General features: G+C 41.8%; 1 protein-coding gene across 6 annotated transcripts in view; it reads right to left on the reverse strand.

Moving 5' to 3' along the window:
* SMOC1 (SPARC related modular calcium binding 1) overlaps window positions 1–27197 on the reverse strand; it is a 522950-nt gene that overhangs the window by 160894 nt on the left and 334859 nt on the right. The gene's annotated exons all lie outside the window — the stretch shown is intronic.

Consider the following 27197-nt stretch of genomic DNA (forward strand, 5'->3'; position numbering starts at 1 on the left):
AAGTTCAAGACAGACAAAAACAGAGACAGAAAGGCAGAAAGAAAGAAAGAGAGAGAGATGGAGAAACATATTGATGGAGAGAAAAAAACAGAAAGCAAATAGAAAATTAAAGCATATCAAAAACTTACCAACCTGAAATGACTATCAGTGACAGTCAGAATCAGGTACAGGACAAAAGGCTTATCTGGCTATGCCATAGCACATCATGGTGAATCATGTCTACTTCTAATATACATAAAGTATGTGTCAAAATCACTTACAATTATGTTACTTGCCTTACATTTGTCATGGGTCTGCTGTTTCCATGTATACAACTGACAAATATGTGAAAACAGATTATTTCCAGCATCCCAAGTCCAACACTTGGTCTAACGGCAGTGAGCTCTGCCTGTTCACTGGATGCTGACTTCTACTGTTCTTCTGTATTTACTGTTTGTAGTGGCTGCTCTTGCATAAAATCATTATCACCAGAAAAGAACATTTTTATCAGCAGACTGATCTTATAACCGGAGTAACTTCCTGGGAAATGAACATGTTCAGATATGTAAAACATGTTCTTTCAAGTGGAATGTTCCCATATGAGAAGTTCTAAGCGGAATCCACTATTTCACTTTGTGAGCGGTTAGGAGAAAATGCCTTCCAGTAAACTGCTCATTGATGATAACCTAGACTGACAACATTTAAGGTTTTTGTTGAAATATAGTTTAAGAAAAAGTAACTTTCTAACATTAATTGAGTTATTTAATGATATTTAAGAGTAAAACATTGACAAGCTCAAGCTATAAAACTTTGGATTTGTTTATAAAAACTCACTCTGCTTGTTCCTTTGTAGATATGTGCTGTATGATTATTTTGTTCTGCTGTTTGTTTGGATCACCTGGTTTATGGTTGTCAAGAACTTGTGGGACATGTCCTCTTTGACATCACAATAGAAGGAATACCTATTTACCAAATCTGCTCTAATAAAGTGAAATTACTTCTTTCTAAAAATAGCGGCAACATTTTCAAACATTGCTCAGAAGCACAGATCTCAGTTAGACCTAAGGCAAAATCTCAATATTAGTACTAATGTTGAACTTGTCTTCCTTAAATGATCTAAAGAGTTCAAAAGGGAGAAAAATAAATAGGTTATCTTTATTCACATTAATCAGTCATCACATTTCTCTGAAAAACTAAGAGTTGATTTTTTTTTTAAAACAAATCTGTATTCATGCCATTTGACTCCAGTAACCTAAAGGTCAATCATTTAATATTGCTTCTCGCATCAGATTATGTCACAAAAAACTAATTAAAAACATAGCTAGTCATTTTAGTGAATTTCTTACATGGGTTTGTGAGGGATGTTTTCTGTTCTGGAAGCTTTCTACTTGGATATCCACTCCAACTAGATTCTCCTCTAGCCCTGAAAACTATCATACTTACAAGGACTGAATGGTTACGCTGTGAGCCATCATTAATAGACCTTAATTTGTCATGGCAGTTTTCCGCCAAGCAAGGAATTAGGACCACAGTGACTTCTGGAATACAGTATAGTATCGTTAACTGATAGATATTTGTATAGAGTGCTGCCTCTGCCTCTACTTGAGTGCAGTGCTCCAAGCCCCAGATGGCTCAAGGATCAAATTCAAACTGCAATATGAGTTCAAACTGCCTTTGTAGTAGTATGCACTGGCAACAGGTCTTGGGCTGACACCACAGGATCTTTTTTGTAACAGTCCACATACATGAGACAGCAAACACGTGCGTAGGTTACACCAGTTTTGAAAGGGAAAGCATGCAACTGTGCATACATGTGCATTTTCCTTTTTGGAAATTAGCTCACCAAATCTACTGTACACAATTACACCTGCTAAACTGCACATAAGACATTTTTCAGGGAATTTTACATGCATACTTTTGAAAAGGCATATAAGTGCAAACCTCTCCTCGCCCCTAGCTCTGGAAACAGCTAAATATAAAGGCATACAAGATATATACATTTTAATAATTGCAATACAAATAAATGTTTATCAACAATGACAACACACCCCTAAAAAATGCCTTCAGAACCTTGTACCCAATATTCTTTTTTCAAAGGAAACAGCATTATCTTTTAGCAATAGAAAATACAAAACAGTATTTGCTATAATTCAGTATCATAATTTTTGAAGATCTGTTTCTGATATACTAAACAGTGTTACATTTCAATTTTTCAATTTTGGCAGGGGTAGGTGTAACCAATATATGTTTGTGCTCTTCAAGCTGTTTTTAATAAGTCATTGCACAAAAGGCCTTATTTATTGCAGAATTTTGGAAAGCGTGTTTACATGTACAGAAAAAGTTAAAAACAGACTCAGTGTGCCCATACATTTTAAATAAGTTCCAGAGTCTAATCTAATTCCTTCCAGGCATGATCCTCCAATCACCTGCCTGCATCTCCAATTTACTTTTTCATTTCTGAATAAAGTAGTGTCATTGCTATGTTAGTCTATTGAGATACACAGAAATAAAAATCAACAATTTGTTGACCTTCATATCTGTGGATGGCCGGTGCCATTTTTTATTATGGCGCAGGTAGGGTAGGAGTAACTGGAGATCGCTCATGCTCCATTTTCACCCCACAGACAGTGTAAGATGCTAGGAGAGGTCCAGGGGGATGAAGGCAAGCCCAGGGAGGGGGCTATTTTTAAAAATTCGGTGCTGATAGGACAGGGGTAGGCATGCAGCTCAGACCCAACACCATTTCTTGTTTCATTTTGCTTTTCCTTCTGGATTTTTTTTTTTCATTTTGTTACATTTTAAATAAACAAAATTAAACATATTTTTTTAAAAATTCATAACAAATAAAACAAAAACATTTTTCACTGCACACCTCATGTGATCCACCTCCACATCAACCATGTTTAGAGTTCAGGATCTACTATATTTATTTATTTATTGGTTTTTATATACCGATATCTGTTTGCACATCGTATTGGTTTACACAGAACTAAGAGAGCGACACCAGGTAACAAGGTGAGGCTTTTACAAGGAACATGGAACGGCAAACTTTTACAAGGAACACGGAACATGTAAATATACATATTTACATTGTTAGATATCAGGAAAGCTTCAACATGGCTTGAATCACTTATTTTATTTTCCAAAAATCTGCATTTTCTTCGATTGTTTTGGATTTTGTGAATAGTTGTAAATTCAAATTATTGAAAGAACTTGGAAATGGTACATGTATTTCAATACATCTAATTCAGGTTTGACTCTAAATATCCTCAAATAAGAATCAGTCAAAAACATGAACTGAGTGAATCTGGCAGTTGGACAAAAGGTTTGAATTTATGCAAGTAAGTACAGTCACAAATGACTTGTGTTTATTAGAAATGCTTCAGTGCTTGCCCCAGTTTAACTCTTTTTCCAACTCCCAGGGCCCAGTTCAGATGGGTGTAGGTTTTCCCCATAGGCTAGTATTAGGAATTTTCTAGCAATGGAAGTTTCCAAAAAGTAGTGGTCACTAAGGAGTGAAAGAGAGAGTTCAACCTCTAAAGAATGGGTCAGTGATGAGGTCTATAAATAGTGACTCAGTAAGTCACTGGGGGGAATCCCTTATGGATGTGCTTTGAGGAGTACAACGTAAAAGGGACCTGGTGAGACACAATTGTGGGTGGTAGCTCTCATTGGACTCTAGAAAGGGAGAGGGTTCTTTTTCTCTCTTTTCCATTTCTGAAGTGAAAGAGGATTCTGTGAGAATCCTGTAGTGTCCAGATACAAGAAAGGGTCCAGTGTTCTAAGAGTAAAGGAAGTTGAGAAGGCCTTGGCAAGGTGCTGGGACACTTAGATAAAATTTTATCATTCTTATTTGGGGGAAGAGGATTTTCTTGGAGCCCAAGGATTTCTAGAGGAGAAGACACCTTTGGGAGAACTTGGAGGTACCTTTTGTCCTGTTCCAGAACCTTGTGGCTTGAGGATAGGTCTTTTGTCTCATAGAATTGATTGGATGTGTTTTTGGATAAAGACTATCATATTTTTTTGTATTCTGGACTGTTTCCAGTTTGTATATGTTGGACTTGTTTTTGTTTTATATAAGTTATTTTGCTTTGGAGCCCAGCACTTGGTGTGGATTGGTTTTATTCTGAGAGTGATCCTCTGGGCCTTACAGGTCTATCCTGTCCCCCACAGCACAAAACTGTGCATATTCCAGACACTGCACCAATTGACAAACAGTTCAGCAGCCTCTGAAGACAACCCTGTGTCATATGGTGAGGGAGGTTACAAAATTGTTGCCCATATAGGGAGAGGCTAAGGGGATCAAAGACTGGAAGTCCAAATCATTTGGGGGTGTTTTTGTGCCAAGGAAACTTATGAAAATTAATTTTTCCTCACCATTGATTTTAGTGAGTTGCCATGAGTGCCCATGGGGCATGCCAGAGAAGAAGCCTATGAATGATTACTCACCAGGGGGTGGAAGAGGTGATGTCCTTGGAGAAGGAGGATGGAGGTCTTCTGACATCAGCCAGGAGAAAGGATCTGCCTGGGGAAGGTCCTCCAAAGTGATGAACACTGCTGCAGGAGAGGAGACAGGCTGTCAGCCTGGAAAATGGATCTCTTTCACCATCCAGGAGGCAGAAGACTCAGAAGGGGATGGATGGTCTGATGTTATCATCAACATGGGGCTGTCCTGAGTCAGAGCTTGCATTTCTGGTGCTAGCTGCCTCCCGCATTCTCACTGCTGCTGCTGAGCCGAGAAGACCCTTGGGGTCTGAGTACATCTATGGCACGGTGAAGAGCCTGAGGGGTCTAGAAGAAGTGGCCATCCATGGTAAGTGTAGCCTTGTTAAACTTGTTGGCTCTGAAACCCTGCCATTTCTTGCAGCATAGCATCAGTCAAAGCATGATGCTGCAATGGTACAGGTGTGCTTGATACAGAGGCCACTGATAGCATAAGAGGCTGGTGGGAAAAACCACTGCTGTTGCCTTTACAGCACCACTGAAAGAATTAGCTGCCAAAACAAGTGAAATGCAGCTTACTTTAGCACAAGTCACAGAGATGTGTGTGTGACTGCTGCTCCATCTTTTCTGCATCTGGAAATGGCAAAAAAGTGAGGAGAGGAAGCTGGCACAGTACACACATGAAAGGGAAGACAATCTGCCATAAATCTGAGCTGCAGTTCCAAGGCTGACATAGGAGCATGCTATGGTGCCTTCAGGTGTATCCTGGACTGAGCCCATGAAAACTAGTAGCAGAGTGCGGAGACGGGAGCATGACATGGAATATGTACAGCAACATGAGGACTACATCCTTAGCACAGATGCCAAGAAAAGTATCAGGACAGGGCAAGCTATTCTTAAAGAGCAGAGCCCAAGGTGACCTGCAGATGCAAAGGAGCTTCTCTACTTTGATTTCTCCCTCCCAAAGGAGCCTGGAACTCAGCAGCCATGGATAGGGGTGAGTGCCAGGCTAGAAAAAAAAAGTTGAGCCCTGAACCCTTAATTGGGGGTGCAGCAGCCCCCAAAGCCCAGAATATGTCCATAAGAGGAGGATGCAAATGGAGTGGGGTGCTACTACTGGGGACCACCGAACAGGTGTGTGCAAGGATCAGAGAGATGGAGTGCCTGTATCTTGATGTGCCCAATGCCTATTCTGCTGGCCCTGTAAATATGCCTAGCGATGAAAACACCTGTGCTCACAACTAAGATGTATTCAGAAGGATGTATTCCTGATGCTTATCTGTTTCTGGGATACTGGTCAACCTAATCCAGAGATGTACAGCCTCTGAAGAAAGGTATAATTGTTCTAGATTGTCTCTAGTTGGTGTTTTGAACTGTTTCCAATGTTTCCAGTTTGAATCTAGTTGCTTTTGAAGAGGAATCAGGACAAAAAGACATTATCTGTTGTCCTGCTTATATGTGCTTTATTGCATCTGCTGTTTGGTTCCAGATACCTAGAAAGTGTTTATTTCAGATGAGACTGAAGAATTCCAAAGAGAATCCCTGTTCCAGTTTCCAGATGTGCTGGGATGGACAGTAGCTATGAGTATGAGTAATCTGCATCCAGTTACTCATCTGAAATTTTGCTTCCTATTCCCAGTTTCCTCTAAGGACTCTAATTTCAAGAGAAGACTTCAGTTTAAGAAGATGATTGACTTAACCAAATAAAGAGAGTCAGAAGTTCAAAAGACTTCTTTTGCAATGCAAGGATTTTAGTTTAATTATTTCTAATGTGCTTTATTTTTAAGTTTGAAGAAAAAAATGAATACTACCAACATTTTCCAAAACTTGTTTTTCTTGTCTTTTTCTGTTTTCCCATTTTTTGTATTAAATGATCTGCATGTCTTAATCTATTTTGTATTTTCAGAAGGTGGTCCCAGTCTGGAAGATCTCACTTCCTATTAATTTAAATTTTTCTTTTCAGCCTCATTGCCTAGAACTGACAGCGAAAAGCTGTTCCAGCCTAATGGCCGAATTTTAAACAGCCATGTACATAAAAATCAGCATTTATGTGCGTGGCCACGCCCTGTGTGTGCTGCATGCATTTTCAAAAGGGCCCGGACACATGCATAAGTGCCAATATGCGCACAAGTGCCAGGCCTGAAAAAGGGGCAGGCCAGGGGCATGGTCTGGGTGGGGAGGGGCAGGACGGAGGCTGGCCAGGACCGCAGCCATTAGCCGCTGTCCCAGGGAAGTGCGCGCCGGCAGTCAGCCGGCACGTGCAAGTAAAGTAAAAAAAAATGTAAAACATTCTTTTAGATAGGTAAGGAGTTGGGGTGGAGAGGGGAAGGGAAGGAAGGTTAGGCAGGGGGGAAGGGAAGTTTCCTTAATTGGAGTGGACTGGGAGGGAACTGGGGGAGGCCCAATTGCATCGCCGCGCATAATTTGCTAAAATTCACCCCCCCTGCGCACACCACCCGCACATGCATGCGCGGATTATAAAATCTATAGTGCGCATGGCCCATGGATTTTATAATATGTGCGCGCTGGCGTGCGTATGTTATAAAATCCACACACCTTTTAAAATCTACCCCTAGGCTTATTGAATTTTAGGAGGGATTTCTCATCTTATCTAGGTGACTAACCAGGAGGTTTCAAGGATCTCCCAACAGAAGATCTTATGTAATTTATTTTATATAATGCATTTTCTTCCAGAGATCATACAAATGGCTAAGAGACAGAAGATATATTGTCCTTAATAACACAGGGCTTCTACTTAATGGTAACAAAGCATGTAGTAATCTTTCCTCCCTTGAAGAGCTTATTTAGGGTAAAACATTGATCCTGAGAAGTATTTGTATAGTGGTACTATGATAGGTTCCAGGGTTAAATTCGCTATGATTAGAGAAAGTCAAGTTTTCTCCTTTCCCCATAGAATGGCAAAGGCTTATCTCATCAAGTATGGTACTAATTGGATTCGGACTTTGGTATAGGTCTGTTTATGTTTATTTATTCTTGACATACTGCCTATATAAAAGATCTAAGCGGTTTACATACAAAATATATACATAATCATAAATACCGAAATATAAAAACAATAAACACAAAATAATCTAAACCACATATAAAATACATGCTGCAATCCATTTATCTATACTTCTAACAGGGATGACCATTAAGCTATCCCTTGTCTCATAATTCTAAGGTTACAATGTTACAAGACTAAAACACCAGTATCACCTCATCATCAAATATCTATAAACTAGAGGGTCTGTATGATGCTAGTGTGCTGCATTTCTTCTTCAGGTTTTTCTTGGCTATGGGAAAGAATGTGTCTAATGGGATTATTATGAATGAAAATACTTTTTCACTCAGCACACAATCACGTTGTGAAATATGATACCAAAAGACATAGTTGAGGTGACTAACATAGCAGGGTTTAGAGAGGTTTTGACAAGTTTCTTGAGCAAAAGTCCATAAAATATTATTAGCCAGGTAAACTAGGGAAAACCATTGCTATCCCTGGAAGTGAGAAAATAAATGGATCTACTGTTTGGGAATGTCATGTACTTGTGACCCAAACTAGCCACTATTGGAGACAGGATGTTGGGCTTGATGAACCCCTGGGCTGACCCAGCAGGCATTTCCTAGGTTATTACTGTGTGTGTGTCTGTGACATTTTTCTTTAGTAAGTGGCTATGCCTACATGTTTCTCCAGGTACAGTTCCTGTGCTGGTCACCGAGGCAGTTAGAAGGTACAACTTGGTGTGTAACATGTGGAATACTGATATCATCTGATGATTTAGCTGTTATTGTCTAAATTTTTTCTTTTCATAATCTCATGTTAATATTTATATGACAGAAAATATGTGTTCACTTGGGAGTTCACCATTTTTTTTCCTTTTTTCTGGTGGGGGGTGAATGTAGAGGGAGCTGGGGGGGGGGGTTTCCCCACAGACTATTATTAGGAATATCCCAGCAATGAGAGGTTCCATGGATTGACAGGGAGGGTCCATCCCTTAAAGAGTGGGTGTGTGAGGCACTGGGGGAGAGTCCCTAGAAGATGTGCTTTGAATAGTTCAATATTGAAGGGAGTTGGTGAGAGGCAGTCGTGGGTTGTGAGTTCTAGGAAAGGAGAGGGCTGCTTTCCTCTCTTTGCCATTTCTGAAGTAGAAGATTCCATGGGGATCCTGTGGTGTCGATTCAAGAAGGGTTCCTGTATTCCAAGCGTGCAGGAAGAAGGGAAGACCCTGTCACGAAGCTGGGATACTCAGCAGGTAGAGTGTTATTTTGGGGAGTCCAAAGGTTTCTAGAGGAGAAGACACCTTTGGGGGAACTAGCAGGGATCCTTTACATCCTGTTCCAGAACTTAAAATGGTTTGAGGATTGGTCTTTTGTCTTATGGGACAGAGTGGATTATATTATTGGATAAAGATTGTCCAATTTTTTTTTTTTACTCTGGACTGTTTCTATTTTTGTACATGTTGTTCTTGCTTTTGTTTTAAGTAAACTATTTTTGTTTTGGAATACAACACTTGATATAGACTGGTTTTGTTCTGAGCATGATCCACCAGGCCTTGCAGGTATATCCTATCCCTTGCAGCATGAATCTGTTCATATTCAAGATGCTGTACTGAGTGAACGGTTCAGCAGTCTCTGAAGATGACTCCCTTGCCAAAGGGAGTTGGAGTTTCCTGGGTTTGGATTTAATCTATCTGCCCATACCTAGTATGAGCTTCAGTATTCAAGGGAACAGACAGCAGTAGTATATTATACTGTCATATCTCAAGGCAAAACTTTACATATGTGCAACAATTTACATAACTGGCAAAAGATTACCATGTTTCACCAGAGTTTCTGGGTTGGATTAAGCAAACAAATTTAATTTGCTTCATTACAACATGCTTTTACAAAAAGGCCCACCCAGAACTCAATAAACAAAACCTTGCTTATACAAAGTGAGACTAAAAGATTTATCAGTATTACTTTTCCTGCAAAACCCTTCATACTGCTCAATCAGACAGGAAAAGAAGGGGTTTTGTAGCGCACCAGGATTTCATTAGAAATGCACTGTGCCTGTGTTTAGTTTAGTGGCCCCAGGAGAGCTGCCTGACTCCCCAAATTTAGCGATGGCTCCTAGAACAGTACACTGGAAGCCACTTAAAGTCAGGGAAATGTGGTTCATTAGCTATTGCTCCTAGTGAACTGCTTTTTCTCTATGTCGTTTATTGGTTCGAGAAACATAAGAAACAAGTTTTGAGATGCAAACTTCTTATTTTATAAGTATCCAAGATATTCCTACCAGATCCTGCAGTTCAGATATTGCTCAGGCTAATGGAGAAGTGAGTTTGTTTTAGCATGTGACTTTAAGGGAGCCAGGCACCTGTGGAGCTCTTTGATCCCAGTCTTTCAAACTGTGATAGGCCATAAAACAATGATGCCATAGACCAACAGCTCAGCATCTGTTTCCCCTTGGCTGCCTGTCACTTACAGTTAGAGGCCTCTCCAGGCTTTTCACTGTCTTTATTGGAGCTCTTCATGGGAGGCAGCAGCAGAACAGATCTTGTATTAACCCTGACTGTGCTGACTTGCTAGGTAAATGTGTAGCCCACTGCTTGCCCAACTGAGGCCAATATAATGGGTTAACAGGACTCTATAATAGCATTTAAAGTGTTTAAAAAACCACTGGCAAGTAGATGGGAATTTTCTTTTAGAAATGTAGGGGATCTGAGGTTATGTTGGCACTTCCACATAATGACAATGGTACTTTTTATTGACAAATGAGACACTGTAAATACAGTGTAACTTCTTTGTGAAGATATTTTGGGGTTTGGATTTATCCTGTACTCCATTCCTGGAACAACAAACCTGGAGCGATTAATCTGAGGTTTTGTCCATGCTCTCTACCCAGCTGTATAGCGGAAGGCATCCAGTTTTATTGGAAATCTAAAGTTTCTCACCTCTCTAGGGTTTTTCCCCCCCTTATATTTATATCTTAAGATTATTATATTATTCCTCATAGTGTCTGCTCAGTTTCTTCCCCTTTCTTTTGAGTCTGATCTGAATTTTACACCAAAAGTACATTTTTCAATTTGTCAACATAAGAAAATTAGAACTGTGACTTTAAATATATAAACATATCCCTTTGTTGTACCTTCCACTAGGGATTTTCCCTTGAAGATAAATATTTCAAAGCATAAAAGAATCAAAATACTGCTGGCATTGATAGGTTCCAATAAGACTGAGTCCCTGAAAGACTGAATAAGCCCCAAAAGTTTTCTTCCCTGTTTTCTCCGTGCCACATTGGGTTTTGAGTTTGTCAGAATTCACCGAAAACAGACTGGATTGGTGACTGTCTTGTGGTAACAAATGGCTTATGTACTGCAAAGTGGAAGGTCCCCAGTTTGATCCAGAAGTTAGATATTTCAATTCCTGGGTCAACTGTGGCTGGGGAGCAGTTCATCACCCCCAAGGAGGACAGAGCCATGGTCATCGCTCAGCGGTGACCTAGCAGTCAGATTCAGGTCTCATGATTGTTGGGTTCCAGGAGGAGCCCTGGTGCATAGTCCGTGGCCAAAAGACTGTCATTACAGTGATCAGACCGGGTATGTTAGGAGGGAAGAGGTTAAAAAAAAAAGGGGGGGACAATCCCTGGGTAGCTGCCAATGAAAGCTGATAAAACTAGAATTCTGGGCCTGGTTCTGATTAAGCTGGAAGTCCAAGGGAGCAGGAGAAAACTGCAGGATAAAAAAAAAAAATCACAGTCAAAGCTTTCTTTTTTAATAGGCATATAAGATTAATTGGATCAGTTGACAAATTTCAAACTCCATGCACACAGGGCATCAAGAGTTAAACATTCTGGAAACGAATGACCTGTGAAACTAAACAGGGGATAAGAAGGATGTGTTCTAAGAATAGAGCAGCTTCCCTTGGGCCTTATGGGGGACACACATTGGCTGTCCTCTTCCCTTCCCCCATCTCCTCCATCTCCTTTGCAGGTGCATCAATATGAAAGCCCCCCAGCCCTTTGGGCTTTTGGTCCAATATAGTCAATGTGTTAATTGTGACAGCAGTTCTTTTTTCACCCTTCCAAAAAAAAGCCAGCCCACGCAGACAGCTGGAAGTCCCTTCATCCCCCAATGACACAATTCAAAAAGCCTCTTCTGTTTAGCTTTTTGATTCCTGATTGACAAATTCACTGCCTGGTGGAGATAAATACTGCCGGGAAGAACAATGTTGATCCGCTCTGCCTATTCTTGTGAAGGACTTTTCAGAAGGATAACAGTGGTACGCTTAAGTGTTTGAATAGAAGTCAAGATAGAGTGAGGGAGACAGCAGTAGCTTAAAGGACTTTGGGCAGTCCACTGAAGAGTTAATTGTTAGGAGGGTACAATGAGTTTATTCTGAGGGCAAACAAAGAGCTTTCTCTCCCAGGTCCTTCAAAAGCATCCTGTCAAAGCGCCTGAGCACAGGGTATTAATGACATCGCTCTAATCTTGAGAGCTTGCCCATTTCAGATCTACAGTCTTATCAAGTAGTGTTCTATTTTAAGATACATTTGAAATCTAAAGTCTAAATTTAGCTTAAAACCTGTAAATTAATTTTAAGAAACCTTCAAAATCATATGAGTTAAGTGTCTTGCTTTTAGAGGGGTTTAGTTCCTAGTGAACAATCAAGAATGAGCATTTTCAGGAAAACATTTTGCAAGCCAGTCATTTTAACATAATAGATACTAATATCCTCCTTTTGTAATAATATTCTTGTGACAATGTTTGCACTAGAAAACTGGCTTCTAGTGATTGCATGAAAAATAATAAATCAACTATGGCTAAAAGAGGATGCACACGTAGAGTCTGACTATTCTCCCTTCTTAACACATTATTCTATATTCTGCAAAAGAATACGTTTCATTGTGTGCGTGAGGAGGAGAAGGAATGAAAGAAGAAATATTTTACTCCCAATATCTTTTCACTCATAGGGGTCAGCTTATGTTTTCCGTGCACAGCTGCTTAACACCTGGAGCTCATCAAGTTCAGCCACTGGAAGGCCAGCAATTGATGCTTGTTCTCTTTTTAATGGAAACTCTTATTCTGAGGTCCATTATTATTATTATTTCATTTTCTGATTTATATTCCACTTTTTGGCACTTCAAAGTGGATTATACATTCATGTACTGTAGGCATTTTGTTATCCCTTACAAGAGCCAATGGAGGGTAAAGGGACTTGCCCAGGGAGCAGCAGAGGGATTTGAACGCTGGTTTCTTAGGCTGCTGCTTTAACCACTAGCCTACTCCTCCACTCCATGGATATGGACGGCAAAGTTTTCTTTGTGCTTTGAGTTTCATACTCTCAGACAAACAATGATGTCACAAGCATGCACCAGTTTTCCCTTTTTTTTGGGGGGGGGGCGAGGGGGGTGCTGCAGTTTATGATATTATGATATTGTCAGCACACACTTGTAGAATTATTAGAAATATTGGTCCATTCTGCAGTACTACCCATTTTTTTCAAGAGATACATTTGTTTGCTTTCTCACGTGCCAAAACGTGAGCATGGGCCATTCAATCGGCATTCCATGAGGAGCCTGAGATATCAGAACACAATGTGGAAGAGGCTGGCACTTTTCCTTTTGGTCCTTGTTCAATGTGTTCTCTTGTGACACAGGGCATGATTTACAACTACCCACAAGACGTACAGTTAACATCAAACATTGTGCTACTTGTGTGCCCTCTTTTGTAATATATTTAATTATACAGGGAAGCAAAATGGACTATTAAGTCAAGGCTTATCCAGGCCCATTTTAAAACGAGTGCGCGTGCACCCATACACACACATATCGGCGTGCATAGCCAGTTAGGTTTTTAAGTTATCTGGCTTTCTGTAGCCAGTTAAGTAGCACTTTTAACAATAAAATAAAGCAGCAGCAAAGAGCCCACAACTCAGCTCTGTGTCTTCCCCCACCAAATGCTAGCACTGGAAGCATAAACTAATGAGAGTTTCCACTTCAGCGCAGCTTCTCACAGAAGCTGCAGTAAAGTGTTCCCGGAGCAGGTAAGTCATATTCCGCTCCCGGAGGAGAATTTTAGGGATCAGGGGGATGGGGGAAGAGTCAGGAGGGCGGAGGGATGCGGAGAAGGACTTTAAGGTGGCGGGGGGTGGGATGGTCTGGTGGCAGCAATGGTTTAAATATTTATTTAAAGAGTCTTTTATACCGATATTCGTAGAGACATCATATCGGTTTACAGTGAAACTATAGAATGGAAATTACAAAAAACAGGTAGTGGGGAGAGGATACATTAAACCAAAGAAAAGCAAAAGAGAGAGGCAAAGTCGCAACGAGCAAAGCACATGCAAGTGCAGTGCTAACATAACTATGTACAAAGCAAGCATATTGCATGCAGGATAGGGGAATTACTGGAGTTAAAGAATGTGGCGATTAGGAAGGGACTGCTAAGGGTTTTGGAGGAAGGCTTGTTTGAACAGCCACGTCTTTAATAAGGATCTGAATTTTGCAGTGCAGGACTCTAGCCTGAGGTTGGTCGGTAAAGCGTTCCAATGCGTAGGTCCAATTCAACTTGGGATGGAAGCGTGAGGGGGGCACAGCGGATCCCCAGAGTTTTTTATTTTTATTATTTATGAGGGGATTAGGGGATGTTAGGTGGACAGCCTAATAGAGCATATTTCAGACTTGGTCGGGGAAGGCATAGAATCAGGCCATAACCCTTTTACTACTTCTTTTTTTGTTAAAAAAAGCTACTTAATCGGATAATTTTGAAGATATCGAGTCAAGTAGAAAATTATCCGGTCACAGGGTCTACTAGTCACTCATAATTCTTCTGCATGTACTGTATATTGTATGGGCAATGTACAAAGTGTTGCGTCCATCGGTCTTCGACGGCTTCACCCCGCTTGCCTCACCTCATTCTCGGCTCATCCCGCTTACCTGGGCAAGATGGCTACCGCCGAGTCTTCTAGCCGACCACTCTGGCGTCCCCAGAATGGCTATGGTGCAGACTTCCACCATTGCTCCTCCCAGGTACCTACTAGGGTTTCGTGCGCGCAACCCACGTCTTTGTACCACCCTTGGCGCGAACCTCGAGGGTGTTCCCTAAGCTGACATCATGCCATCCGGGTATATTACCATCATCAATTTGCTAGCTCCCTGAGTTAGCAAGGACTCGAATCCGTTCCTGTCTACGCTACTCTGCCACTTCCGTGCTGCCGCAGGAAGCTCTTTCTCTCTGCCCTTTGGGGTACATGCTAACCTGGGTAACCGCTCCTCGGGGGCCCTCTGCTTTATTTCAGGTTCCTGTCAGGGAACAAGTACTCACTCCTCGAGGGCCTGCTCTCCATGCCTCAGTGCCTGTACCTTCAACTATATACCTGGTAGAATCACATATCAACAGCTAAAAACTAGTGAGTACTCTAACTCTCAGTCTATCTCATCCACAGTAACTCCTTGCTGTAGAACCTCCTGACGTCATCTAGGAGAGAAGGGCTCCCTCTGCCGAGGTCCCTGAGACTACAACCACAGACTGCCTCACTACTGCCACCTCTGGTGGAAATCTCCAGCTGTTTAAAAAAAGATTTATCCTGTGTTTTGTGTATATGAGTCTAGCCCAGTGCTGTGGCTCCTCACGGGGCTCCTCCCCATGGGCATGGTCATCTCCACAGCACCCAAGGATCCACAAAACACTTCATCACAACACAAAGACTTTAAGGATATCAGATCCATGACGTGCTTGGTTACCACTAACTTAGGGAATGGAAGTTTTGGAATCACTTGTCAGACTGGGGTTACCTAGATAGTAACCAGACAGTATTCCCTATTCATTAATGAATATTTAAAAGATTATGAATCTTTTATTTTCTGAAGCAACTAAACACAAATCCATTTGCCATCATTTGAAAGCTCTGAGAATATTTTTTTCATTTTCCTATTTATTTCACTAATTCGCTCTGTATCTTCCACACACTTCATTTGCTCAGTATCTTATATAGATCACAGTCTATCGCCATTATGCTATCTTAAGAAGTAGGGATCTTGCAACAAGATACTACAGCATTGTATGTTGGCCAATGCATAAATGGGCTGGCAGTATAGTGCATTGACTAGAGCTTTGAGTTGGAAAACCTAGAGATCCAAGTTTAAATCCCACCACTACCACCTACTGAGTGGACTTGAGCAAGCCAAGCCACTTGGCTGCCAAGTACTAACATATTATATTATGTTATTATATGCTTATATACCACCTTCATTGAAACAAATTCAAGCCAAAGATGTTTACATCAAGCAAATATAGCAATCAAAATATATCACATAAATACTATAACAATAAAATACAATGCATAATACAACATAAAATACATAATAAATACATCAATAATCTAGAGCCAAGACTCAAAAAAATCACCCTACTCTCACAAGGAGTAATAGAATAATGCTGATAATGTTCACCTAAACCAGGGGTCAGGAACCTTTTTGGCTGAGAGAGCCATAAACGCCACATATTTTAAAATGTAATTCCATGAGAGCCATACAATATGTTTAAAACTAAATACAAGTAAATGTGTGCATTTTATGTAAGATCACACTTTTAAAGTACAATAAGTCTCTGAAAATATTACACCAGGCCTTAAGACACCAATACATCTCCTATTAGGAAAACGGACCAAGTCAGGCTGCTATAGAGTCCTACACAGAAACTACACGCCAGCAGAAAACCTCACCTGAATCACGTGCTGTCCCTCACCTAACATAGAATAAAGAGACCAAAACGCATAACAAGAAGCATGCAGACAAAAACTGAATTGGAAACTGCAACAAGCCAGAGTCTCTGTATGCAGTGTAACAAAGGAAAAAAGAAACATCACACATCCTTATAAAACAAATCAAGAAATATAAAATCATCAGCAGTAAAACTGTACTAACAAAAAGAACATATTTCGAAACAGCTGATGAGTGGAATATCCAATAATTAAAAACTCATATAAAACATTTCCAGATACCAACAAAATATTTCAAAATAGCAGACACAAAGATCCAGTAATGAAAAATAATAAGGATACAAAAATTTTTTTGCTCTGCATACCTGGGAACGTTTGATATCCAGGTGTCCTGAGATTGTTCTGAATTAGCAGGAGGTGGGGTGGTTTGCTTGGAACTTTCTCCTCTCTCAGTCACATACCAGCGCTCTCTCTCACACTGGCTCTCAATGACACACCTATACACACATGCTCTCAGTCACTCACATATACAAATGTTTTTTCTCTCTCACTTATATAGGCTCTTAATTACACATTTACACACATGCTGTCTATCTTTTCACGCTTACACACACACAGGCTTTCAATCACATAAATACATGCTGTCTTTTTCTCTCACACACAGACTCTCATTCACATGCTTACAAACATGTCCTCTCTTTCTCTCATTTACACACAGGCTCTCAATCACATACTCACATGCTCCCTCACCTAAATCAGCTCTCAATCACACACAGACACACATGGTCTCTCTCTCTCATTTAAACACAGGCTCTCAATCACATACTCACATGCTCCCTCACCTAAATCAGCTCTCAATCACACAGACACACATGGTCTCTTTCTCTCATTTAAACACAGGCTCTCAATCACATACTCACATGCTCCATCACCTAAACCAGCTGTCAGACACAGACACACATGATCTCTCTCTTACTTATACTTACACACAGGCTCTTAATCATACATACACATGATCTCTCTCACACACAAAGGATCTCAATCATACACCCATACTCTTTCAAACAAACAGGTTTTCAATTACAAACTTACACATACAGGTTCCCAATGGTAAACTTACATTCATGCTCTCTCTCTCACAGGCAGGATCTCAATCACAGACATACTCTCTTTCACATATACAGGCTCTCAATCATTCACATACATGCAATCTCTCACTCACACACACAGGATCTCAAACACACATGCTTGCTCACTCATTCACTCTCTCTCCCCCTTCCCCCCCCCCCGGGAACTCGCGGCAGCAGCAGCCACCTCCCAACGCTAACCTCCTTCATTTTCAGCCCTCGCGGAGGCGAAGGCGGAGTCCCATCGGCCGCGGTTGAAGATTTTCATTTTCCTCCGAGCCGCGCTGCAGTCTTCTTCCCGTCGGACACTAGCGTGCCTGCGCGGGTCTTCCCGCGCAGGCACCCGATGCTCTCCACTTCCTCTTCCGGGCCGCGGGAAGAAGAGAGCACCGGTGCTCTCTTCTGCCCGCGGCCCGGAAGAGGAAGTGGAGAGCATCGGGTGCCTGCGCGGGAAGACCCGCGCAGGCACCCGATGACTCCAGCGCTGGCACCCGGCTGACACCCGATGACTCCCGCGCAGGCACCCGGATGACTCCAGTCGGCGTGCTCTCTTCTCCTCCCCCCCGCGGCCCGGAAGAGGAAGTGGTGAGCATCGGGTGCCTGCGCGGAAGAAGAGACCACGCTAGTGTGGTCTCTTCTTCCCGCGCAGGCACCCGATGCTCTCCACTTCCTCTTCCGGGCCGCGGGGGGGGGGGGGAGGAGAAGAGAGCACGCCGGTGCCGCTGACTCCAGCTGTCCTGCCGCGTTCCGCCCGGGCTGACAGCATTTTAAGCCCGGGCGGCGGAGGACCGGGGAGCAGCTGGGTCAGTGGGGAACCGCGAAGTATGGCGACACTTGTCTGCGAGCCAGATGCAGCCCTCAAAAGAGCCATATCTGGCTCGCGAGCCATGGGTTCCCGACCCCTGACCTAAACATTATTAGCATAATCACTACACTTAACCATCCACTAAAACAACTCTCCCACAAATTAACTATGTATGATAAACATAAAGGTAATGATGCTGTCCCCTTGTTGCACAGACAGACAAAAAGAAAGGAAAGCAAACATGCATTCTGTATTGAAACATCTGTGTTTGTAAAAGATTAATGTCAGGCTGGAATGTCCTGGGTATCTGCCCCACATAATCCCTGAATCAAATGCTGGGGCCAATGAGATGGCAAAAACTGTGAGTTGATGTGTCTTAACAAGTTAGCAATACAAGGAAAATAGTATAGGCACTCTCAACATAAACCCCAGAAGAATGAGCTGGGTTGTATCATTTTCCCCAAAACAAAATGCTGCGACGGCTCTGCCTCACCTCTCTTTTACCTTTCTCTTCCTCCTTCAGAAGGATGGCTGCCTCCGCTGCTGTTTGCCGAACCCCTCGGCATCTCCGAGCCAGCATGGGCATCCCCGTCCGCCATGCTTCTTCCTGAGGCCTCCTAGGGCACGTGCGCGCATGCTGCCCACGTTCTTAAACACATCATGGTGGGAACCTTGGGGGCGGCCCCACCGCATGATGTCAGTACCTCCGGGTATTTAAACCTCAGCTCTGCTCCAATACAATGAGTTAACTACCTACTGAAGCTCTGGGTGCCTGCTCCTCGGGGGCCCCTCGTTTCTACTTGCCCTCCAGGGTTATTCATCCTAACCATCAGGACACCCGCCCCTCGGGGGTCTTGTCTGCTTTATTCCAGGTACCCTCGGTGCTCCTAGGTACTCGCTCCTCGAGGGCCTATCCTGCACCTCGGACCACGGGTCCTTCTCTTCACTCTACTACCGAAGGAAGCTATCATCGCTGCTACCCAGTGAGTACTACTACGCTCCAAGCTCTCCTCGCTCCACCCTTCAGATTCACGGCCTATCCTGCGCTGCGGAACACTACCGGCCCTTCGCTACATCTGGGTGAGATCATCAACTACATTACTACTGAGACTATCTGGAGCCTTACTGTGATATCGCTGGAGTACAGCACTGTCTGTTCCTCGGACAAGGATCATCTTCATCACAGCAGTATAATAAAGCTTCCTTTCCTCTGTGTCTGCTTGCTATTGAGTCTAGCCTATTGTTGTGGTTCCCGTGGGAGGAGTCATTGCCTCTTCAACCAAGAGTCCACAATATGCCACAAACCCAACACAAAAAATGTATTATTTAGACTATGTAGTGGGCAATGAGGTCTGGAACCAGGCACTTTAGTCAGAGTTCTTAAAGTACACAAATACAAAAACTTTAAAAATAAACTCTGAGAAGATAAGTTTCAAAAGGATTTGTGTGTATAAAATTGGGTTTTACGTACTTAAATGAGCTTTTAAAAATTGTTTTTACGTGCGTAACTCCTTTGAAAATTCACTCCATAGGGCTGAGTTTTTAAAATGTTTTACATGCTTTAATGGGATTTTGAAAATTGCTATGATATATGCTACTTTTATGAGCGCAACTCCTTTGAAAATTCACTCCTTAGGGTACAGAGAGATGTTTGAGAAGCCAAGATTTTTAGCATCTTATGGAGAGCATCTTAATGTTTGTTAAGTAAATAATATACCACTGTAACATAAAAACTCACAGATACAACTGTAGTAAGAGTTGATTTCTGCAAAAGGCTCCCTAGGTTTTGTCAGGAAGTTGTCACTCCAAAGCACTGATTTTCTGGAACCTTTTCCCTGTCCCCTAGTTCTTTGTACATATCTAGGTGAAGGCCTAGAAATACAAAGAATTAGTCTCAAATCTCCATCCAGTTTGTACATTTTTATCATCTCACAACTGTTTCTGATACAGTGCCCTGTATTTTTTAAATAAAAAATGTGCCCTCTGTATTTTCATAATTCAAGGTTTTCCTCTGGGTCTTTATTTTCTTTCAAGAAGCAAAATTGTCCATATGTAACACTTATTATGATTTCCCTATGCTGAGTACCCTTTAAGAATTGAGTATTCTCTAGGTCATTTCTTTCTGATGACTAGTTAGTTGGAGCTCAGAAGTCAGAGGTACTGCAGTGCATCTCTCAAGCTGATATAGTTTGAGAAGAGACCCTAATTCTTTATTTTTGTTGCAAAGGGAAGCAATATATTTTTGTATTACATTATAAATTGTTAGATTAATGGAAAATGTTAATATAAGTTTATCAAGTAAAATCTTTTGTGAATAAATAGATGAATGTCCTGCTTTTTCTGAGACAGCTGTATTGTGTTAAATATTTGTTAGGATGCAGCTTGCTATGCAGATTCCCTTCCACCAGAGGGCCCCATGGAGCTACACCTGCTCTCATAAGAAATTGCCATGCTGGGTCAGACCAAGGGTCCATCAAGCCCAGCATCCTGTTTCCAACAGAGGCCAAATCAGGCCACAAGAACCTGGCAATTACCCAAACACTAAGAAGATCCCATGCTACTGATGCAATTAATAGCAGTGGCTATTCCCTAAGTAAACTTAATTAGTAGCGGTTAATGGACTTCTCCTCCAAACTTATCCAAACCTTTTTTGAACCCAGCTACACTAAGTGCACTAACCACATCCTCTGGCAACAAATTCCAGAGCTTTATTGTGTGTTGAGTGAAAAATAATTTTCTCTGATTAGTCTTAAATGTGCTACTTGCTAACTTCATGGAATGCCCCCTAGTCCTTCTATTATTCGAAAGTGTAAATAACCAATTCACATCTACTCGTTCAAGACCTCTCATGATCTTAAAGACCTTTATGATCTCTTCTCCAAGCTGAACAGCCCTAACCTCAGCCGTCTCTTCTCCAAACTGAACAGCCCTAACCTCTTCAGCCTTTCCTCATAGGGGAGCTGTTCCGTCCCCTTTATCATTTTGGTTGCCCTTCTCTGTACCTTCTCCATCGCAGCTATATCTCACTCCAGACATAGTCACTATGGACTTATGACTTAGCAGGGCTTGGCCTTTTTAGTCTTGTCTCTTGCGATACCTGTTGCCTTGTCATTTTGTCTATTCGGCTCCCCGATTGGCCCTGTTCTAACTTTTCTAGTCCTGTGGCCTCTGGGCCTTCCAGCTCTGTCTTGCAAGTCCATTTTCCTCTTTGCCTTCCAGCTCTGTCATGCCTAGCCCTGTAACTATCTAGGCCTTACCTTGCCTTGTGGCCTTCGGGCCTCCAGCCTTGCTGCCTTTGGACTTCTGTGTTCTCTGTTCTGTGTTGTCCTTATCTGCTCCTACCCTTTTCTGCCCTAAGTCCTGCCCTAGTCTGCCTTTTTAGACCTGTCTTTGTCTGGTCTTGCGTGCCCTGCCAAGGTCAGACCCCAGTATTTTTGACTCCAGCCCTGTATTGCCTTCATATCCCGTCCCTGTCTCCAGCTCTGTATTGCTTTGATATCTAGTCCCTGTCTCCAGCCTTGTACTGCCTTAATATCCAGTCCCAGTCTCCAGCCTTGTATTGCCGGGGACCCAATGTTAACATAGGTGGTAAGTTGACATACAGGTCTAGGCCCTAGAGTGCACCTGACAATGGATTTCTAAGTAATTTCATCATGAGTGATGCTTTAAAATATTTTAATTCTATTTCAAGCACTTAACAGCATTAAAAATACCTTATTAATCTATATTATATTATATTTTTTGTAGTTTATAAATACACATCATGTAAAAAATAAACAAAGAACACTTAACAGAAATATCAGATCCAATCATGTAATAAAACAAATAACAATGTAATCTTTTATAAATCCTCTTTCCAAAAATGCAAAGAATAGTATAACTACAATAAAATAGTAATAATCATAATCATTATAAGAACTTAAGATTTGCAACAGGTGCAGAACAGAACTAGGACATGAAAAAAATATATATTCAATTTCTGGTGCCACCTCAGTTACAGCAAAACCAACTCCCTCCAATGCCAAACATTTTGTGAAATAAGACAAATCCTTACAAAAAAAAACAAACCATGCCTAGAACTCTTGTCATATCATACCATAACAGCAGTAACTCTCAGGACTCAAACAGCAGTAACCTTATCAACAAAAGGTCAGCAAAGGCAAGCATTCCAAACCCTAGAACATTATTACACCACCTAGTGGGCAATCAGACCAAGCCAAAGTGCTACAAATCCCAACAGAGAAATTACACACTAGCCAAATGCACAACACAGACAGACCCTTACCCAATATAGAATAAGGGACTACAAATCAGAAACAAACATGCAGACAAAAATGAGATGGAAAGCCTGAGAAACCAGACTCTGTGAGCACTGGAAAAATGACGAAACAGTAAAACACAAATATATAAGAAATGCAGTCCTAAAGATGCTATATTTCAATCACTGAAAGGAAAAATAATTGTTTTTTTTTACCTTTGTAGTCTGATGTTATTTTTTAATCAGTTTGGTCCCAGTCTCTTTGTTCCCCTTGTCTGTCCTTTCCTAATTCCTTTTTCAGGGTTCTCTTTTATTCAAATCTTTTTAAAAAAATCTTTTAAAAATCTTTTTAAAAAAGTGTAAAAACTTGGCTTTTTAAATAAGCTTATCACAAAGAGAATGGGGAAAAGAAAGTAGAAGGGGACAGACAGTAGAACATCTGCACACAGCACCTAATTTGTGCACATTTTATTATTTTACCTTACTGCTAATTTAAAATATACAACTTATAAAATTATACTTGTAAATAAAATGATACCTGTATAAAAGGACAAGATTTACCACATTCACCAAATAGTATTGATCATAAAACTATGTAACCAAATCTTAATGGCACCTATCTAGAATGTATTTTCCTATACATTTATCATCATTATTTTATGTGCCTTCCTGTAAACCGTTGTGATGGTATTTAACTTAACGACGGTATAGAAAAGATTTTAAATAAATAAATAAATTCTGTTTCTTATCTCTCCTTGTCTTCTTCTTCCTCCTCCTTCATACACACACAGACTCTCTCTCACCTGTGTTCTTTCACATACACATTTTCTCTCACACAGGCTCCCGCTCTTGCATGAGATTTGTCACATACACACAGGCTCCCACACACACACTCTCATTAAGAACATAAGAAATTGCCATGCTGGGTCAGACCCTTCCACGCTCATATGTTCTCTCACACACATAGGCTCTCGCTCTCACATGCTGTCTTTCATGCACAGGCTCCAATCCCCCCTTACACACACACTCAAGCTCTCACTCTTACATTCTGTCACACAGGCTCACATTCCCACACAAACACACAAGCTCTCACATGCTCTCTCTCAAATGCATGCTCACACACACATACACACACACAGGGTTTCACTCTTACAAGCAGGCTGCCATTTCCAGACACACATAGGCTACCAATCTCATGCTCTCTCTCAATTGCAGGCTCCCACTTTCACACACATATACTCTCTCACACACACAAAGTTTCTCATTTGCACATGCTTTCTTTCAAACACACATAGCTTCTCCACTCTCACATGTTGTCTCTCATACAAATGCATACACCTCACCCTCCTAGAAGCCTCACATTCACACCTCCACCCCACCCCACAAAAGGCTCTAATTCACACACACACAGGTAGGCTCCCATTCACACCGGCGCCATTTTGAATATTGGCAATATTGGCAATATGGGTCGAGTGCAGGAGGTCGCTCCCGGACCCCCGCTGGACTTTTGGCAAGTCTTGTGGGGGTCAGGAGGCCCCCCCAAGCTGGCCAAAAGTCCCTGGGAGTCCAGCGGGGGTCCAGGAGCGATCTCCTACACTCGTGACGTCGGGTGACAGGAAGCAAAATGGCGCCGGCGCTATCTTTGCCCTGTCATATGGTAAGGGCAAAGGGCCACCGGCGCCATTTCTATTAATGCAGCCATGGCCCGAGAGCGGGAGATCGTGCAGGGACCCCCCCCCACTGGACCCCAGGCAATTTAAAACATTTTGGGGGGGTTCGGGAGGGTGGGGGATTTGTTTTAAAGGGTCGGGGTGGGCTTCAGGGTTGTTTTGGTGTGCCGGTTTTCCCGCCCTCCCCTCTCCCCCGATTTACGATTTTTTGACGATAAATCGGAGGAATTGCTATTGTATCACGGCTCTAACGATTTTTGACGATTTAAAATATATCTGACGATTGTTTTAAATCGTCAAAAAATGATTCACATCCCTACTGCTGAATATACCTGGCTATCTTAACATTAGCCAGATAAGTGTATCTGGCTACGTTTAGGCCAGCCTGTGGCCCGACCAGAGTTAGCTACTCCGCCCATTCCCCACCCCTGAGTTAATTAGCTAAAAACGTAGCTGGATAAGTCATTTATCTGGCTAAGTGGCATCCGGATATTAAGCGTACCACTTAGCCGGATAAATCCAACTTATCCGGCTAAGGGGCGGGTTTTAAAAGGGTTACGCACGTATATTACGCGCGTAACCGCAAATACCCACTCCTGCGCGCGCCGAGCCTATTTTGCATAGGCCCAGTGATGCGCGCAAGCCCGGGGCTTGAAACAAGGGGTGTGGAGTGGGTGGGGGCGGGACCGAGGCCTCCGGCACAGCAGCAGTACAGGGGGATCGCCCGCCGGCACGCGCAACCTACGCCTGCCTAGAGGCAGGCCCAACTTATTTAACAAAGGTCAGGGGGGGTTTAGATAGGGCTGGGGGCGGGTTAGGTAGGGGAAGGTGGGAGGGGCAGAGGGAACGGGGAAAGCCATCGGGGCTCCCCTAGGGCTCGGCATGCGCAAGGTGCACAAGTGTACACACACCTTGTTATTTGTAAACCGGCATGATGCGACTCCCATCGCGAATGCCGGTATATAAGAAATTTAAATAAATAAAATAAATAAAGTGTGCACCCCCTTGCACGCGCCGACCCTGGATTTTATAACATGCATGCGGCTGCGCGCGCATGTTATAAAATTGGGCGTGGATTTGTGCGCGCCGGGTTGCGCGCACAAATCTACATCCGTGCGTAGATTTTAAAATCCGGCCCTACGTTTTTTTGAATATCAGGCTCAACAGAGCCAAGGGTGGGCCACAATACTTGAAGAGGCTCTCAGTATACGATTGGATGGTTGTACATTAAAGTCTTCATTCCAGCAATGACAGAGTATAAAAAGGAGCTCAAATTGCCAAATTGAAATTGGCAGGATGTAGATCTGTAACTATCCCTAAGAATGAGACAAAGAATTTAAAGTGTATCATGAAATCAATTCCATCTCCTGGAGAAGGAAAGCTTTTGATAGAAGAAGGAAGAAATCATTATTTTCAAGGAGGTCTGATCATCTGGGCAGAACTTATTCAAGCACCTACAAGGTCACTTACACAAATGGAATTGGATGTGAAAAACTGACAGAATACGACATCACTCTACCAGCAGGTTATTTACTGGCAGAAGGTATTGAAGTGGAGTGGGTAACACCGGTAACTAATTTTCAGTTTCAAGAGGAAATAAAAATGTCCACTGGAAGAGAAAATGCAGAAGCCAGCAAATAGGTATTGGATTTTGGAAATTCACTAGTTTCTATGGACTAAAGGAGAAACATAGAACAATAAATTCACTGATGGTAAAGGATGCTCTCTCAAGTAATGATTTTGGTGTCGGATATATATTAGGTATCGCTCATAGGATTGCACCATTTAAAGAATGTACTCACAGAGTATCACCAGCAGATTGAGGATCTCAGAAATCACCTGCAGGAAGTGTTGGCTACTGGAATCATTGAGGAATCCTATAGTCCATACACCTCACCTGCTGTCCTGGTTAGAAAGAAGAATGGCACCTTGAAGATGGTGGTAGATTACTGAAGTTAAATCAAATAACAAGGAAGGATTCTTATGCCCTTCATAGGATTGAAGAGATCTTTATCCTTCTTCCTGGTTCCAAATGATTCACTGTGCTGTATTTGAAGAGTGAGTACTATCAAATTCCAGTTGAAGAGAACAATTGTTTTAAGACAGCCTTTACTACTCCCTTTGGAAATTGGCAATTTCAAATGATGCCTCAACTAATGCACCTGCAACTTTCCAAATGATGATCAAAAGGGTGATGACAGGTATTAATTTGAAGGAGGTAATATCCTTTTCTTGATGATTTCATCATTTTTTCAGAGACCTTGGAATAACATGAAGATCAGCTGCTGAAGATCTTAACACATCTTTCTGAGTATGAATTGAAACTTTCACCATCTAAATGCAAACTTTTTCAGACATTTGTCAGGTACTTGAGACATGTTATTTTGAAACAAGGGCTATACCTGATCCAGAGAAGGTTTCAGTAACTGCAGACTGGCCTAAATAAAAAGGTCTGAGGAAAATGTGATTTTTCTTTGGTTTTTCTGGGTATTATTGCCATTTTCCCAAATAGAAAGACCTAGGAATAACTTGTTAAAAGGCAGACTCAATAGCAGAGTAAAGAAGAGATATGTCCCTATTAGGAACAGACAATTTCTAGAAACCACTGAACAATGACATATGGCAAGCATTTGATACCCTTAAAGAGAAACTTAGTACAGCATTTGTGCTGGGTTTGCTAGTTGGAAATTATCATACATGGTACAAACTAGTCATCCCAAGAAGCTATCAGGCGCAGGGCTTCAGAAGGCATCCATGATGCAACTGGCCATATGGGTTATGAGAGACCTTACATTTAGGCAGAGTACAGTTCTATTGGCTCAGCATGATCTCAGATATTGACACAAAATGCAGAACCTTTGAGAAATGTGTAAGAAAGAAAGCCAAATGTGAGAATGCTGTTCCTTCAGTAAACATAAAAATATATGCTCCTATGGAACTAGTTTGGATAGATTTTCTGACATTAGAAACCAATTCCATAAACAGGAACAATCTTATGGTAACTAACCATTTTTTTTTACTTTGGAACAGGCTTATCCCAAAAGAACTCAGACAATGAAAATTGTTGCTGCAACTCTATGGGAAAACGTCATCTGCCTATTATAGTTTTTGAAAATGGATTCACAATAATCAAGGTGCAAATTTTAAATCACAATTGATTGAAGAACTTTTGAATCCAACAGGTACAAGATCAAAGCTACATTCTATTA

This window comes from Rhinatrema bivittatum, chromosome 4, assembly GCF_901001135.1.
Source record: "Rhinatrema bivittatum chromosome 4, aRhiBiv1.1, whole genome shotgun sequence".
In the NCBI taxonomy this organism is placed as follows: Eukaryota; Metazoa; Chordata; class Amphibia; order Gymnophiona; family Rhinatrematidae; genus Rhinatrema; species Rhinatrema bivittatum.